At 42.6% G+C, this 17,355-nt stretch overlaps 1 protein-coding gene across 5 annotated transcripts in view; it reads right to left on the bottom strand.

Annotated features, from left to right (window-relative positions):
- Acvr1 (activin A receptor type 1) overlaps positions 1 to 17,355 on the bottom strand; it is a 129,467-nt gene that overhangs the window by 41,637 nt on the left and 70,475 nt on the right. The window lies entirely within an intron of this gene.

Below are 17,355 nucleotides of genomic sequence, written 5' to 3'. Positions count from 1 at the left end.
CCGGCTGCTTCTGTTGCTTCTCCCATTGCTGTGGACTTGCTTCTAAGATTTCCTACCTGGTTCTAAACAACAACAACAACAACAACCCATTAAACAAGGACCTCTACACACAGGCTAGCCAGTGAAGGAGTGACTGAATGCCCCGGTGCCTGCCTTTGCAGTTCTTTCCCCTGTGTCCCGTTCTAACCTTTGACAAGGACTCAGGAGCCAGATCCCCTCCAGGATCATCAATGTGGGACCTAGAAACCATAGAAAATTTCTACCCCATCCTTCTACCCTTCAGAGTTATTGTAGCCAGAGATAAACCCTCCTAGCATTGTGCAGGGCTCCAGTTTGCTTAACAAGTCCCAGAAGAGGCCTGTTGCAGTGCCCAAAAGTGAAGGTAAAATGTCTTGAACTAGCAAATTCTCTTCTCATGCTCCCTATCCTACGCTACCCCTGAGAAGCAAAGGAAACAATGAAGTCAAGACTTCTTTCATTTATCCGAGATGGAGATAAAGTAATTAACAGTTACGAAAATGAGAAAGAACTTGAGCACAGTCCCAACTTCTATTACTGTTACCTCCATATCCCACCCAATTTCCCAATTCATTCCTAAGTCCTGATATAGTTCCGAGTCCCATTGCTAGCTAATGGAGACAGGATCCCATGCTCCCGGTTGCATACGCCTTGTGCATATTTGTGCAGACGTTTGCAACCTCAGAAACTCTTTCCCTATCAGTCTAATGTAAATGATTAAAAAAAAAAGTCAACACGTTGGAAAAATCTGGCTTATTAGTCATAGACTAAAGACACCACAGGCACCATGAGAAGGTTGAGTTTGGACCATTTTGAGCCTTTCTTTTAGCCCTAGCCTAAAGATAGGTTCCAGGTGCTTACACTCGGTGTGGAATGAGAAAGCCTTGCTCATGTGGCTATGCATGGGCTGCTCCTTCAACCCTCCCACATCAATCTCTGCAGCATGTCGAGCCATTCCTAGCTTCTACAATCATCTTGGACCTTGGCAGAGGAACACCACTAAATCTGAGCTGTGTCACGAGGCCTCTGGCTTGGGAGCAGGGATATCTAAACACAACAGGCAAGACTTTCCACAGACTCCCTTTGGCTCTTGTAGCCACGGGATCACTGGCGGCCTAAAGATAACCCAAGTATCTATGAAGGGTCACTTTTAAATAGTAGCTCTAACACCAGCAGTCATTTCAGAAGTATTTCCTTGCTGGGCCTACTTCCATCTCCACAGCATGCCACACCCACTGAAGAAATGAAAACCCAGAAGGAACGGAAGGAGTTTCCAAGGGAGAGATGGTGCCCAGCACAGTGTGATTCCATTCTGTAAATGCACAAACCCACAATCCTGAGAAATCATGGCTTAACAAGGAAACCCCTCGTAGGAGCCATCCACTGACAATCACTGGGAATTGAAGAGCAGTTATGAGACAGAATAAAGCAGGTTAACTCAATGCTTCACTTTCTAAAGCAGAAATTATGCCTGGTTTTCCTTCTAAGAGAAACTTAAGCTGTAGTCTGTTAGATCACTATTTAACTGAGCCCAGAGAGATATGGAGGCTTCCAACCATGCTTGGCATGGACACTCCGAGACCCCATCACCTGCTCAAAACGCATTGCTTGCTTTTTCTTTGTTTGTTTTGTTCTTTTTACTCTTTAAGTAGGACCAAAGTCCTCAGATCTTCCTACGAACTATTAAAAACTGCTTGGCACCTCACCTGTCTACCAAGTGCGTCCACATTGTCCCGAATGACTGTCGGCCAGGTGCTAGTATACAGAGTGACAGGTGCTCAGTGGACAAGTTTCAGACGCTATCAGCTGCCATGCTCAGAGGGAGGCAAGCCTTGGTTGTATTTCAAACTCTGGGCAGCCAACAGACATGCACCTTGCCCAGCTGCCAAGCCAACCAGCTGCCCAGTGCCTTCTCCCAAGTTGAGAGCAAGGAAACCAGTGTAAGCTGGCCAGCCGGCATGCCAGCGAGCAAGCTTCACCTCTCAGTTCACTGTCTGGGTTATTCTGAGCCGCTCTTATTGACACTCCATGGCAACCTGGGAACAAAGGGCCAGCTCCGAAGGGTTTAAGTGTCCTGCAAAAGTCGCTGGAGAAGTCAGCAGCTCAGACTTGTTTCCATAAGGAACCTGGCTGTGGAATGATTAGGTTAGTATTGCTGGGCCGCTGTTGTTGTATCATGTATGAGCTACCAGTGAGGAAGCTCTACTTCCTGAATTTACTTGTTTGGTTTGTTTTTCTCAGTTGCGCTGACTTGGTTGTGTTGCTTGGGATGCCTCTGAAAGTACAGCAGGAGGATCAGCTTGCTTCAAAACTGCAGCAGTCGCCATGTGACATACACCAAAGGGTAAAAGTGCAAGCCTGACCACCTGAGCCCAATCCCTGGAAGCCACATGAACATGGAAGGTGGGAACTTACTGCACAAAGCTGTCCTCTGATCATGACATGGCATGTGAGGGCACGTGCATACACGTGCATGAACACACACACAATAATGAAGAAATGAATAAGTTTATTAGCCATGGAAGGACTTGTTTCTCTTATTCCTTCTCCTCATCTTGCCATGGCCCATGATCTAACCCCATCAGCCTATTCTGGAACTCACCACTGCCTTCAGTAGCAGTCACCTCAGGCACTCTTATAGGTCTAGAACTCGAAATCCTGGGGAATCCCTTTCCTGACTCTCATTCCCCACAATCCTTTCCACCCCCTACCTTGTGCTCTCACTTCTCAGGACTCCGACCATCTCCTGCCTTAAGGCACTCTTGAATCCCTCCCTTGCTGGTTCAGTGCCTGTTCGTCCCTACAGCACTTCCTCCCTGGACTACCAACCCCAACCTCTAAGGTGAGAACCTCCTGTATGGGGAGGATTGTGCTGTAACCTCAGGTTTATACAGCTGGGTTGTGACTTCTGGACACCAAAATCCACTTCTTACACATGCATCACAGATGTGGTTGTGTTCACAGCTGATGTTCACTGGTAACTCACTGACTGAAGGCTCTTAACCAACTCTGGTTCTAAACTCAAAATAAATGACTTGAGAGAGAGAGAGAGAGAGAGCGCGCGCATTTTTGTTTGTTTGTTAAATGTTTACTGAGCACTAATGATAGATGTCTTGATCGCTGTTCTATTGCTGATGTACCATAACCAAGGCATCTCTTATTAAAGATTTTCACTGGGGGTTTGTTTACATAGACCCATTATCACTGTGCCGAGGGCATGGCAGGAACATGGTGACATTCACTGTGCACGAACAGTAGCTGAGAGTTACATCCTGATCCAGAGATGTAGAAAAAGAGATAGAGATTAGGACTGACCTGGGCTTTTGGAATCTCAAAGTCCACCCTCCCCCCCCAACCCACCCCCACCCCAGCAGTGATACACTTCCTCCAACAAGGCCACACCTCCTAATCCTTCTCAAATACTGCCACTCCCTGGTGACTAAGCATTCAAATATATGAGCCTACAGGGATCATTCCCATTCAAACCACCACAGTAGATGAGCCAATGTCTTAGGCACTAGAGATAACACAGTGAACACGACCAACCCTCAGCCCCTTGGTCTAAAGCTTACTCTGTGAACAACTTGCTTCATGTATTTCCTTGCACCAACAAGGTACAAGTAGAGTCTGCCTCCATTGTACAACATGATAAGGAACACAGAAAGGTGAAATGCTCAAACAGCTGCACAACACAAAGAGGGCTCAATGATGATGATTGGCTGTGTCACTTTCCTGATTCCCATCCCCAGCCAAGAGCCTTTCCTTCAGCTTCATTTTAACTGACACCATCAGACCATCAAGCTCTATCCTAACTTGCAGAACTGAAACTGTGCATTTCTGATGTCAAAGGGAAGGGAATCATGACTAGAAGGCTACAGGGCATTCTGCAGGGCTTTACATTTCATAAGCCAAATTCAAAACCCAATTATGGAGTGCTGTCATTTTCTATTCGTCATAACTTCTCTGAATAAATGTGTGGGTTTCCATGGTTTTCAATGTGTCCTAGAGTAGGAACCAGAACACAGAAGACAAAACAAGAGAAAAAGGAAAAGACCATTTCCACCGCCCCTCCCACCAAAATTACCATTCGAGTAAAAGCTACAGGAGAGCAGCTGTTGTTTAAGGTGAAATTTCCCAAGAGAACCATCTCCCTGTCTTAGTCCTGTTCCTTTTCTCCTTCCCACACCCTTCAAATACACATATCCTGTCAAGTTCATGTTCCACACTAACCCACAAAAGCCCTATCTGCAGCATTAGCTCTGGAAGACACTCTCCTCCTGGACTTAGATTCAGCTGATTAGAATCAGGGCACAGATGCCCCAGGGTTTCGACCCAGGCTGAAAAGGTGAAATATAAACTTCCCTCTCTTCTGGTCAAATCAACTGGCTTGGGGAGAGAGGAGGAAATTGTAAAAATGAGTAGATGCATAGATAGATAGATAGATAGATAGATAGATAGATAGATAGATAGATAGATAGATGATAGATAGATGGATACATGATAAATAGATAGACAGACAGGCAGGCAGGCAGATAGAATCTATCAAGATTGTAGAACAGCTCCAGTGCCTAAGCTTGGGAGTCAGAGACTTTTAGGGAGCTCACTGGGCTTTTCCCTATAAAGCTACAATTTTAACCCATTACACAGTAGTAAAGGCAAGCTAGACTTCTTTTGTTTTTTGTTTTTCTGTGAAAAATAATGGGTTGAACTAAGGAGGGAGAGAAATAAAAGCAATTACTGCCTCATGATGCTATCTTTTCAGATATGTGGGTCTCTATGCTTGCCCTTGGTCCTACCCCAAATGTTTCTTGCCATGAGTCATAGTGAGAACTAGGAAAAGCACATGGCCTTATGTCTTACATGATCTTGGAATGGCTTGAGTTCTGGATAATTACGACAATTAGGAATAAGCATTATCTATGGAAGCTTGACTGGGTCAGCCCAGGCTACAGTGGGAGTTCTGGAGGGCAGTTAGCAGTGCTTTGAGATTTCCAAAATAATTTTTTTTTCACAGTACTTTTGCACCCCCTCAAAAGTGAAAGATGTTAACATGAAACCTGACCGGCCTCCTGTGTCCTGTGTCACTAGTTTTTCTATAGAGAAAATGGCCTCTCATACATTAGAGGCCACCTTCACAAAAGAGAAGGCCTGGACACTTTTGCCCTACATACCATGGTTGACCACATGCAAAAATCACTTCATCTGCCTGAACATTTGTTCCATTCATGATTTTATTTGATCTTTAGTTTTGGTGAGTACTACCTACTCTGCTCTTAAAGTCTCCACTAAATAAGTGGCCATGGCTCTAGTGTAAGGCAGAAGCAAACATTTCCCAAGAAGGAGAGATTGAAAGAAACCTTTGTTGAGCTGTGCACCTTGCAGCAGTTCAAAGACAATCACTTTATTACAAAACAAAAACAAAAAAAAAAACTTGATTAAAACAAACAAACAAACAAACAAGCCCAGCGGTGGTGGCACACGCCTTTTATCCCAGTACTTGGGGGGCAGAGGCAGATGGATTTCTGAGTTCAAGGCCAACCTAGTCTACAAAGTGAGTTCCAGGACAGCCAGAGATATACAGAGAAACCCTGTCTCGAAAAACAAAACAAAACAGAATTTTAAAAAAAGAAACAAATCAAACAATCAATCAAACAAAAACCGAAGCAACTTTGGGAGAGTGTGTGTGTGGCTTCTAGTTCAGCTTAGGTTCTACAGATGGCAAATGGTCTACTGCATCTCACATCTCTCCTTTAAGAAACTAATTTGATGATATGGTAAAGCAAAAGACGTTCTTCTGAACAAAAGGGATAAATTGACAGTACAGTAACAAGAAATGGGAGCAACAGACTCAATACTGAGACCTTTCTTTTACACTCATTCACCCCTTCAAGAACTTCCTGAAGCCTCAATAATGAGAAACTCAAAGAAAGGTTCATTCTATTCTTCCCTCTACTGGCAAAGAGGGGCACCTTTGTGGACCCTAACAAAAAGTCCATTGAACGTATCCCTTCCCTCCTCCATTGGGTAATTGGGCTGGAAAGTCCGCAATCCAGTCAACACAGAAAATAATTTAGGAGCAAAATCTGCAACAAATCTGTGCCTAAGTCCGGACTTCCTTGCTGTCTTCAAATCTAACCGTAGTTCTTCAAGTTAATAAACCAGGGTTGTCTCTGCTTTTAAATACCTCCAAAAAAGCAGTGCACCATTTTAATCTTTGTGTCATGGTTTTCCACCTGCAAACGCACACGAGGACAAAAGGAGAGACTTTTGTCGGAGACTCCACCTTCTCGCTGGTGGCATAATAGCAGTGTTGGCGCGTGATTAGCCTTATTAGTGGAAAGGCAAGGCAAGAATATACAGGTAATTAGAACTCGAGTGCTCTTCTCTGTGAGAGCAAACAAAACTCTCCCTGCAGCTAGAGTTGTACGGATAATGAAAATGAGAAATGATTCCCCATAGGACAGACAGGAGACCTGGAAATCACAAGCCCAGGTGAAAAGGCCCCATCATTAGCCATCTCAGGCCCTCTTCTTATCCTCTCCAATAGACTGCGGTGAGCTGGATCCTAGCATGCACCACATAGGAAATGAATGTGGATGGATGCTACTAACTCACAACAAAATAAATAAATAATAAATAAATAAATAATAGCAAAATTTTGAAGGGGATTCATAGTTGAAGCTCGCAGACACCATTTCTCATATTACACCTGTATTGGCTCTGTTACATCAGGGACTTTAATTAATCTAAAGATAAAAACGAGAAAAGAAAAAGATCCTGTCTTAGTAGAGTAGGGTTATGAAAAATAAATAAAAATATGGGGAATAATATAAAGCAGTAAGCTCAGTAATTGGGACATACTGATTATCTAATATATGTTACCTATAACTGTCAAAAGGTAGCTTTTTTAGAAGCAGCATTTTCGAATTCCCCATATTCGGATGGGAAAAGGAATCTTTTCATTTTGTATCATCCTGACCAGTTCTGCAGAACTTGGGGAATATTCTAAAGTGCATTCAAATGCTATCTCAGTCACTGCTTTCAACCTAGTCCCAAAATGTTACCTCAATTCCTAATCAACCATTAAAAAGCAGAAGCATTTGGTCTCTAGCATCATGAATGGGTGGAGTGGGGGGAGTGTAGAGAATGAGATAGGAAATATAAACACATTTAAAAAACAAATAAGAGGCAAGTTGGCACATGAAAATAGTCCTTGTTTACTAGTGCTGCATGCTGGTTTGGTATATTTGGATTGCAACAGTCACTTTTATTTTCCTGTATTAACTGCTGTCTCCGAAGCTTATCGCCTGTCTGCTAGCCTTAGCCTAGTCCTGGAAGCTTCTAGCCTCTGTCTAATCTAGGACTAATATGTTTTCAGTCCCTGGGACTTACTGCTGAATAGGCTCACCCCTTCCAAGCTCTGGCTGGCTGATCAACTCAGCTCTTCTGACTCAAACTCCTCCCAAGCTGACTGGCCAGACCTCTTCCATCTTTGTTTGCTGGCTTGATGGTAACAATGTCTCCCTGTATTGCCCCACTGATCTTGAACTCTTGTGCTCAAGATATTTTCTCACCTCAGTCTCCTGAGGAGGAGTACCAGTGCATGCCACCATGTGGCCTTTGTCTGCCTCATGGACCAAGTCTATACACCAAAATCTATCACAACAAATGCCTGTGACTTTTATTTGTGTCATAGAATGTTGTGAGGACTTAGCAGGACATAGTTACTAAATGGCTTCTACTGCCCAGTATATATTAAATGGGAGTCTATTTTCTTTTCAATTTGTAATCTACAAAGCTCAGCGCCACATTTTCTATTATCTTTCCTATTAATTATCTCTTTTACTTGAGCATTTTATACCTAAATTTGACTTTACAAATGTTGAATGTATTATAAGCAGTTTCCTTTTGTTTTGTTTAAAACTCCTAGTACATATATACAAAACAAAAGTGCGAGACGGCTTCTGGGACAGGCAGGAGCCACAGAGCCGCTGAGGCAGCACCCTTTTGGGGCCGCAGACTTCCGGCACCCTCCCAGCCGGAGGACAGAGACCTGCCCTGCAGAGAGCACCATCGTGGCTCCGGGACTCCGGCGAACTTAGTCTACAGGTTAGAGTGAGGACCACAGAGGCAGACAGCTTCTGGGACAGGCGGGAGCCACAGAGCCGCTGAGGCAGCACCCTTTTGGGGCCGCAGACTTCCGGCACCCTCCCAGTCGGAGGACAGTGACCTGCCCTGCAGGGAGCGCCATCTTGGCTCCGGGACTCCGCCGAGCTTAGTCTCTACAGGTCAGAGTGGGGACCATGGGAGCAGACGGCTTCTGGGACAGGCGGGAGCCACAGAGCTGCTGAGGCAGCACCCTTTAGGGGCCGCAGACATCCGGCACCCTCCCAGTCGGAGGACAGTGACCTGCCCTGCAGGGAGCGCCATCTTGGCTCCGGGACTCCGCCAAACTTAGTCTGTACAGGTCAGAGTGAGGACCACAGAGGCAGACAGCTTCTGGGACAGGTGGGAGCCACAGAACCGCTGAGGCAGCACCCTTTTGGGGCCGCAGACATCCGACACCCTCCCAGCCGGAGAACAGTGACCTGCCCTGCAGGGAGCGCCATCTTGGCTCCGGGACTCCGCCGAACTTAGTCTGTACAGGTCTGCTGACAGAGGATACTCAGAATCCCCAGAAGAACAACCTCTGAACAGAGACAACTATAACAACTCCAGAGATTACCAGATGGCGAGAGGTAAAGGTAAGAATCTTACTAACAGAAACCAAGACCACTCACCATCATCAGGACCCAGCACTCCCACTTCGCCCAGTCCAGGGCACCCCAACACACCTGAAAAACTAGACCTGGATTTAAAAGCATATCTCATGATGATGGTAGAGGACATCAAGAAGGACTTTAAAGAACTACAGGAGAACATGACTAAAGAGTTACAAGTCCTTAAAAAAAAACAGGAAAACACAACCAAACTGGTAGAAGTCCTTAAAGAGAAACAGGAAAACACATCCAATCAGATGATGGAAATGAACAAAACCATACTAGACCTAAAAAGGGAAGTAGACACAATAAAGAAAACCCAAAATGAGGCAACACTGGAGATAGAAACCCTAGGAAAGAAATCTGGAACCATAGATGCAAGCATCAGCAACAGAATACAAGAGATGGAAGAGAGAATCTCAGGTGCAGAAGATTCCATAGAGAACATGGGCACAACAATCAAGGAAAATGGAAAATGCAAAAAGATCCTAACTCAAAACATCCAGGAAATACAGGACACAATGAGAAGACCAAACCTACGGATAATAGGAGTGGATGAGAATGAAGATTTTCAACTCAAAGGACCAGCAAACATCTTCAACAAAATTATAGAAGAAAACTTCCCAAATCTAAAGAAAGAGATGCCCATGAACATACAAGAAGCCTACAGAACTCCAAATAGGCTGGACCAGAAAAGAAATACCTCCCGACACATAATAATCAGAACAACAAATGCACTAAATAAAGATAGAATACTAAAAGCAGTAAGAGAAAAAGGCCAAGTAACATATAAAGGCAAGCCTATCAGAATTACACCAGATTTTTCACCAGAGACTATGAAAGCTAGAAGATCCTGGACAGATGTTATACAGACACTAAAAGAACACAAATTCCAGCCCAAGCTACTATACCCAGCCAAACTCTCAATTAACATAGATGGAGAAACCAAAGTATTCCACGACAAAGCCAAATTCACACATTATCTCTCCACGAATCCAGCCCTTCAAAGGATAATAACAGAAAAAAACCAATACAAGGACAGGAACCACGCCCTAGAAACAACAAGAAGGTAATCCCTCAACAAACCTAAAAGAAGAGAGCCACAAGAACAGAATGCCAACTTTAACAACAAAAATAACAGGAAACAACAATTACTTTTCCTTAATATCTCTTAATATCAATGGACTCAACTCCCCGATAAAAAGACATAGACTAACAAACTGGCTACACAAACAAGACCCAACATTTTGCTGCTTACAAGAAACTCATCTCAGAGAAAAAGATAGACACTACCTCAGAATGAAAGGCTGGAAAACAATTTTCCAAGCAAATGGTCTGAAGAAACAAGCTGGAGTAGCCATTCTAATATCAGATAAGATTGACTTCCAACCCAAAGTCATCAAAAAAGACAGGGAGGGACACTTCATACTCATCAAAGGTAAAATCCTCCAAGAGGAACTATCAATCCTGAATATCTATGCTCCAAATACAAAGGCAGCCTCATTCATTAAAGAAACTTTAGTAAATCTCAAAGCACACATTGCACCTCATACAATAATAGTGGGAGACTTCAACACACCACTTTCACCAATGGACAGATCACGGAAACAGAAACTAAACAGGGACACAGTGAAACTAACAGAAGTTATGGATCAAATGGATCTGGCAGATATCTACAGAACATTTTACCCTAAAACAAAAGGATACACCTTCTTCTCAGCACCTCATGGTACCTTCTCCAAAATTGACCACGTAATTGGGCACAAAACAGGACTCAACAGATACAAAAACATTGAAATTGTCCCATGCATCCTATCAGATCACCATGGACTAAGGCTGATCTTCAATAACAAAATAAATAATAGAAAGCCAACCTTCACGTGGAAACTGAACAACACTCTTCTCAATGATACCTTGGTCAAGGAAGGAATAAAGAAAGAAATTAAGGACTTTTTAGAGTTCAATGAAAATGAAGCCACAACATACCCAAACTAATGGGACGCAATGAAAGCATTTCTAAGAGGAAAACTCATAGCTCTGAGTGCCTCCAAAAGGAAACTAGAAAGAGCACACATTAGCAGCTTGACAACACACCTAAAAGCACTAGAACAAAAGGAAGCAAATTCACCCAAGAGGAGTAGACGGCAGGAAATAATCAAACTCAGGGGTGAAATCAACCAAGTGGAAACAAGAAAAACTATTCAAAGAATCAACCAATCAAGGAGCTGGTTCTTTGAGAAAATCAACAAGATAGATAAACCCTTAGCCAGACTCACTAGAGGGCACAGGGAAAGCATCCTAATTAACAAAATCAGAAATGAAAAAGGAGACATAACAACAGATCCTGAAGACATTCAAAACACCATCAGATCCTTCTATCAAAGGCTATACTCAACAAAACTGGAGAACCTGGATGAAATGGAGAAGTTCCTAGACAGATACCAGGTACCAAAGTTAAATCAAGATCAGGTTAATGATCTAAACAGCCCTATATCCCCCAAAGAAATAGAAGCAGTCATTAATAGTCTCCCAACCAAAAAAAGCCCAGGACCAGATGGGTTTAGTGCAGAGTTCTATCAGACCTTCAAAGAAGATCTAATCCCAGTTCTTCACAAACTATTCCACAAAATAGAAACAGAAGGTACTCTACCCAACTCATTCTATGAAGCCACAATTACTCTGATACCTAAACCACAAAAAGACCCAACAAAGATAGAAAACTTCAGACCAATATCCCTTATGAATATTGATGCAAAAATCCTCAATAAAATTCTTGCTAACCGAATCCAAGAACACATCAAAACAATCATCCATCCTGACCAAGTAGGTTTCATCCCAGGGATGCAGGGATGGTTCAATATACGGAAATCCATCAACGTAATCCAGTATATAAACAAACTCAAAGACAAAAACCACATGGTCATCTCGTTAGATGCGGAAAAAGCATTTGACAAGATCCAACACCCATTCATGATAAAAGTCTTGGAAAGATCAGGAATTCAAGGCCCATACCTAAACATGATAAAAGCAATCTACAGCAAACCAGTAGCCAACATCAAAGTAAATGGTGAGAAGCTTGAAGCAATCCCTCTAAAATCAGGGACTAGACAAGGCTGTCCACTTTCTCCATACCTATTCAACATTGTACTTGAAGTCCTAGCCAGAGCAATTCGACAACAAAAGGAGATCAAAGGGATACAAATTGGAAAAGATGAAGTCAAAATATCACTTTTTGCAGATGATATGATAGTATATATAAGTGACCCTAAAAATTCCACCAGAGAACACCTAAGCCTGATAAACAGCTTCGGTGAAGTAGCTGGATATAAAATTAACTCAAACAAATCAATGGCCTTTCTCTACACAAAGAATAAACAGGCTGAGAAAGAAATTAGGGAAACAACACCCTTCTCAATAGTCACAAATAATATAAAATATCTTGGCGTGACTCTAACTAAGGAAGTGAAAGATCTGTATAATAAAAACTTCAAGTCTCTGAAGAAAGAAATTATAGAAGATCTCAGAAGATGGAAAGATCTCCCATGCTCATGGATTGGCAGGATCAACATTGTAAAAATGGCTATCTTGCCAAAAGCAATCTATAGATTCAATGCAATCCCCATCAAAATTCCAAATCAATTCTTCAACGAATTAGAAAGTGCAATCTGCAAATTCATCTGGAATAACAAAAAACCTAGGATAGCAAAAACTCTTCTCAAGGATAAAAGAACCTCTGGTGGAATCACCATGCCGGACCTAAAGCTCTACTACAGAGCAATTGTGATAAAAACTGCATGGTACTGGTATAGTGACAGACAAATAGACCAATGGAATAGAATTGAAGACCCAGAAATGAACCCACACACCTATGGTCACTTGATCTTCGACAAGGGAGCTAAAAACATCCAGTGGAAGAAAGACAGCATTTTCAACAAATGGTGCTGGCACAACTGGTTGTTTTCATGTAGAAGAATGCGAATCGATCCATTCCTATCTCCTTGTACTAAGGTCAAGTCTAAGTGGATCAAGGAACTTCACATAAAACCAGAGACACTGAAACTTATAGAGGAGAAAGTGGGGAATAGCCTTGAAGATATGGGCACAGGGGAAAAATTCCTGAATAGAACAGTAATGGCTTGTGCTGTAAGATCGAGAATTGACAAGTGGGACCTCATGAAACTACAAAGCTTCTGCAAGGCTAAAGACACCATCAATAAGACAAAAAAACCACCAACAGATTGGGAAAGGATCTTCACCTATCCTAAATCAGATAAGGGACTAATATCCAATATATATAAAGAACTCAAGAAGGTGGACTCCAGAAAGTCAAATAACCCCATTAAAAATGGGGCTCAGAACTGAACAAAGAATTCTCGCCTGAGGAATACCGAATGGCAGAGAAACACCTGAAAAAATGTTCAACATCCTTAATCATCAGGGAAATGCAAATCAAAACAACCCTGAGATTCCACCTCACACCAGTCAGAATGGCTAAGAACAAAATTCAGGTGACAGCAGTTGCTGGCGAGGATGTGGAGAAAGAGGAACACTCCTCCATTGTTGGTGGGATTGCAAGCTTGTACAACCACTCTGGAAATCAGTCTGGCGGTTCCTCACAAAATTGGACATAGTACTACCGGAGGATCCAGCAATACCTCTCCTGGGCATATATCCAGAAGATGTCCCAACCGGTAAAAAGGACACATGCTCCACTATGTTCATAGCAGCCCTATTTATAATAGCCAGAAGCTGGAAAGAACCCAGATGTCCCTCAACAGAGGAATGGATACAGAAATTATGGTACATTTACACAATGGAGTACTACTCAGCTATTAAAAAGAATGAATTTATGAAATTCCTAGCCAAATGGATGGACCTGGAGGGCATCATCTTGAGTGAAGTAACACAATCACAAAAGAACTCACACAATATGTATTCACTGATAAGTGGATATTAGCCCAAAACTTAGGATACCCAAGATTTAAGATACAATTTGCTAAACGCATGAAACTCAAGAAGAATGAAGACCAAAGTGTGGACACTGTGCACCTTCTCAGAATTGGGAACAAAACACCCAGGGAAGGAGTTACAGAGACAAAGTTCGTAGCGGTGATGAAAGGATGGACCATTTAGAGACTGCCGTATCCAGGGATCCATCCCATAAAAAACTTCTAAATGCTGACACCATTGCATACACTAGCAAGATTTTGCTGAAAGGACCCAAATATAGCTGTCTCTTGTGAGACGATGCCGGGGCCTAGCAAACACAGGAGTGGATGTTCACAGTCAGCTATTGGATGTATCACAGGGCTCCCAATGGAGAAGCTAGAGTAAGTACCCAAGGAGCTAAAGGGATCTGCAACCCTATTGTTGGAACAACATGATGTACTAACTAGAACCCCGGAGCTCTTGTCTCTAGCTGCATATGTATCGAAAGATGGCCTAGTCAGCCATCAATGGAAAGAGAGGCCCATTGGACTTGCAAACTTTATATGCCCCAATATAGGGGAATGCCAGGGCCAAAAGAATGGGAATGGGTGGATAGGGAAGTGGGGGGGCGCTATGGGGGACTTTTGGGATAGCATTGGAAACGTAATTGAGGAAAATATGTAATAAAAATATTAAAAAAAAAAAAAAAAAAAGAAAGTGCAATCTGCAAATTCATCTGGAATAACAAAAAACCTAGGATAGCAAAAACTCTTCTCAAGGATAAAAGAACCTCTGGTGGAATCACCATGCCGGACCTAAAGCTTTACTACAGAGCAATTGTGATAAAAACGGCGTGGTACTGGTATAGTGACAGACAAATAGACCAATGGAATAGAATTGAAGACCCAGAAATGAACCCACACACCTATGGTCACTTGATCTTCGACAAGGGAGCTAAAACCATCCAGTGGAAGAAAGACAGCATTTTCAACAAATGGTGCTGGCACAACTGGTTGTTTTCATGTAGAAGAATGCGAATCGATCCATTCCTATCTCCTTGTACTAAGGTCAAGTCTAAGTGGATCAAGGAACTTCACATAAAACCAGAGACACTGAAACTTATAGAGGAGAAAGTGGGGAATAGCCTTGAAGATATGGGCACAGGAGAAAAATTCTTGAATAGAACAGCAATGGCTTGTGCTGTAAGATCGAGAATTGACAAGTGGGACCTCATGAAACTGCAAAGCTTCTGCAAGGCAAAAGACACCATCAATAAGACAAAAAAACCACCAACAGATTGGGAAAGGATCTTTACCTATCCTAAATCAGATAGGGAACTAATATCCAATATATATAAGGAACTCAAGAAGGTGGACTCCAGAAAGTCAAATAACCCCATTAAAAAATGGGGCTCAGAACTGAACAAAGAATTCTCACCTGAAGAATACCAAATGGCAGAGAAGCACCTGAAAAAATGTTCAACATCCTTAATCATCAGGGAAATGCAAATCAAAACAACCCTGAGATTCCACCTCACACCAGTCAGAATGGCTAAGATCAAAAATTCAGGTGACAGCAGATGCTGGCGAGGATGTGGAGAAAGAGGAACACTCCTCCATTGTTGGTGGGATTGCAAGCTTGTACAACCACTCTGGAAATCAGTCTGGCGGTTCCTCACAAAATTGGACATAGTACTACCGGAGGATCCAGCAATACCTCTCCTGGGCATATATCCAGAAGATGTCCCAACCGGTAAGAAGGACACATGCTCCACTATGTTCATAGCAGCCCTATTTATAATAGCCAGAAGCTGGAAAGAACCCAGATGTCCCTCAACAGAGGAATGGATACAGAAATTATGGTACACAATGGAGTACTACTCAGCTATTAAAAAGAATGAATTTATGAAATTCCTAGCCAAATGGATGGACCTGGAGGGCATCATCTTGAGTGAGGTAACACAATCACAAAGGAACTCACACAATATGTATTCACTGATAAGTGGATATTAGCCCAAAACTTAGGATATCCAAGATATAAGATACAATTTGCTAAACGCATGAAACTCAAGAAGAATGAAGACCAAAATGTGGACACTGTGCCCCTTCTTAGAACTGGGAACAAAACACCCATGGAAGGAGTTACAGAGACAAAGCTTGGAGCTGTGATGAAAGGATGGACCATCTAGAGACTGCCGTATCCAGGGATCCATCCCATAATCAGCTTCTAAACGCGGACACCATTGCATACACTAGCAAGATTTTGCTGAAAGGACCCAAAGATAGCTGTCTCTTGTGGGACTATGCAAGGGCCTAGCAAACACAGGAGTGGATGCTCACAGTCAGCTATTGGATGTATCACAGGGCTCCCAATGGAGAAGCTAGAGAAAGTACCCAAGGAGCTAAAGGGATCTGCAACCCTATAGTTGGAACAACATTATGAACTAACCAGTACCCCGGAGCTCTTGTCTCTAGCTGCATATGTATCGAAAGATGGCCTATTCGGCCATCACTGGAAAGAGAGGCCCATTGGACTTGCAAACTTTATATGCCCCAATATAGGGGAATGCCAGGGCCAAAAGAATGGGAATGGGTGGTTAGGGAAGTGGGGGGCGCTATGGGGGACTTTTGGGATAGCATTGGAAATGTAATTGAGGAAAATATGTAATAAAAAATATTAAAAATTAAAAAAAAATAAAAAAATAAAAAGTTAACAAAAAAAAAAAAAAAAAAAAACAAAAGTGCCTTTTAGGGCTGGAGAGATGGCTCAGCAGTTAAGAGCACCGACTGCTCTTGGGGAGGTCCTTCGTTCAATTCCCAGCAACCACATGGTGGCTCACAACCATCTGTAATGGGGTAGGATGCCCTCTTCTGGTGTGTCTGAAGAGAGCAATGGTAATGTACTCATATGCATAAAACAAATTTTTAAAAAGTGCCTTTTATAGAATATGCCCCTGACAGGTAACTAAGTTAAGTCACAACAAGGAAAGAAGTGACCATCACCCAAGCTAGCCATGACTGTGACAAGAACAGTCTACCTTAAGGCACTCATAGAATGTTATGGGGTAAGGACAGTATCCCACACTCCGGACAGTATCTATAAGCACTGTAATAGTGGTCGTCTTTAAATAGGAAAATCTTAATGGCAATCCATTTCCCTATTATCTCAGAACAACAGCTTTTATTACCTGTTTCCAGTAGTAAAGCATTTGCCTATCTGTGGGAAGAATGGAAGAAAGAGGAGATGGAGAGGAAGATATGGTCAAAGCACATGGAGGTGTCTTCCTGAAACCTATCACTATGTATAAATGCCAGTAAAATGGAAAGAAATGTGGTGACATGAGTAAATTGGGGAAATGTAAATAAATGTGTACAGAGTTCAGAAACTCTGAGAGTTAAAATAGAACTTACAGAAAATCCTAAGTAGTGTGAATCACTAATATTAAAAATAAAGAGGTCAAGTGCTGGACTCTGAACAGTCTAAGTGCTAGAATCAGGGGAAAACAAAACAGAAACAAGAGAGCTTATTCTGCACAACTCTCTCCCCACTTCCTCCCTTCCTCTTTCCCCATTCTTCTTCCCACTCCACCTCTCTTCTGCTTTCCTTTTCTCTGCTATCTTGCTTCTACCACAGGTCGACCCCTAATTTC

Source organism: Mus caroli, unplaced genomic scaffold (genome assembly GCF_978045245.1).
Source record: "Mus caroli unplaced genomic scaffold, Mus_caroli_1 scaffold_2, whole genome shotgun sequence".
In the NCBI taxonomy this organism is placed as follows: domain Eukaryota; kingdom Metazoa; phylum Chordata; class Mammalia; order Rodentia; family Muridae; genus Mus; species Mus caroli.
The sequence above is the reverse complement of the archived record's forward strand: the minus strand, read 5'-3'. Positions and strand labels throughout refer to the sequence as shown.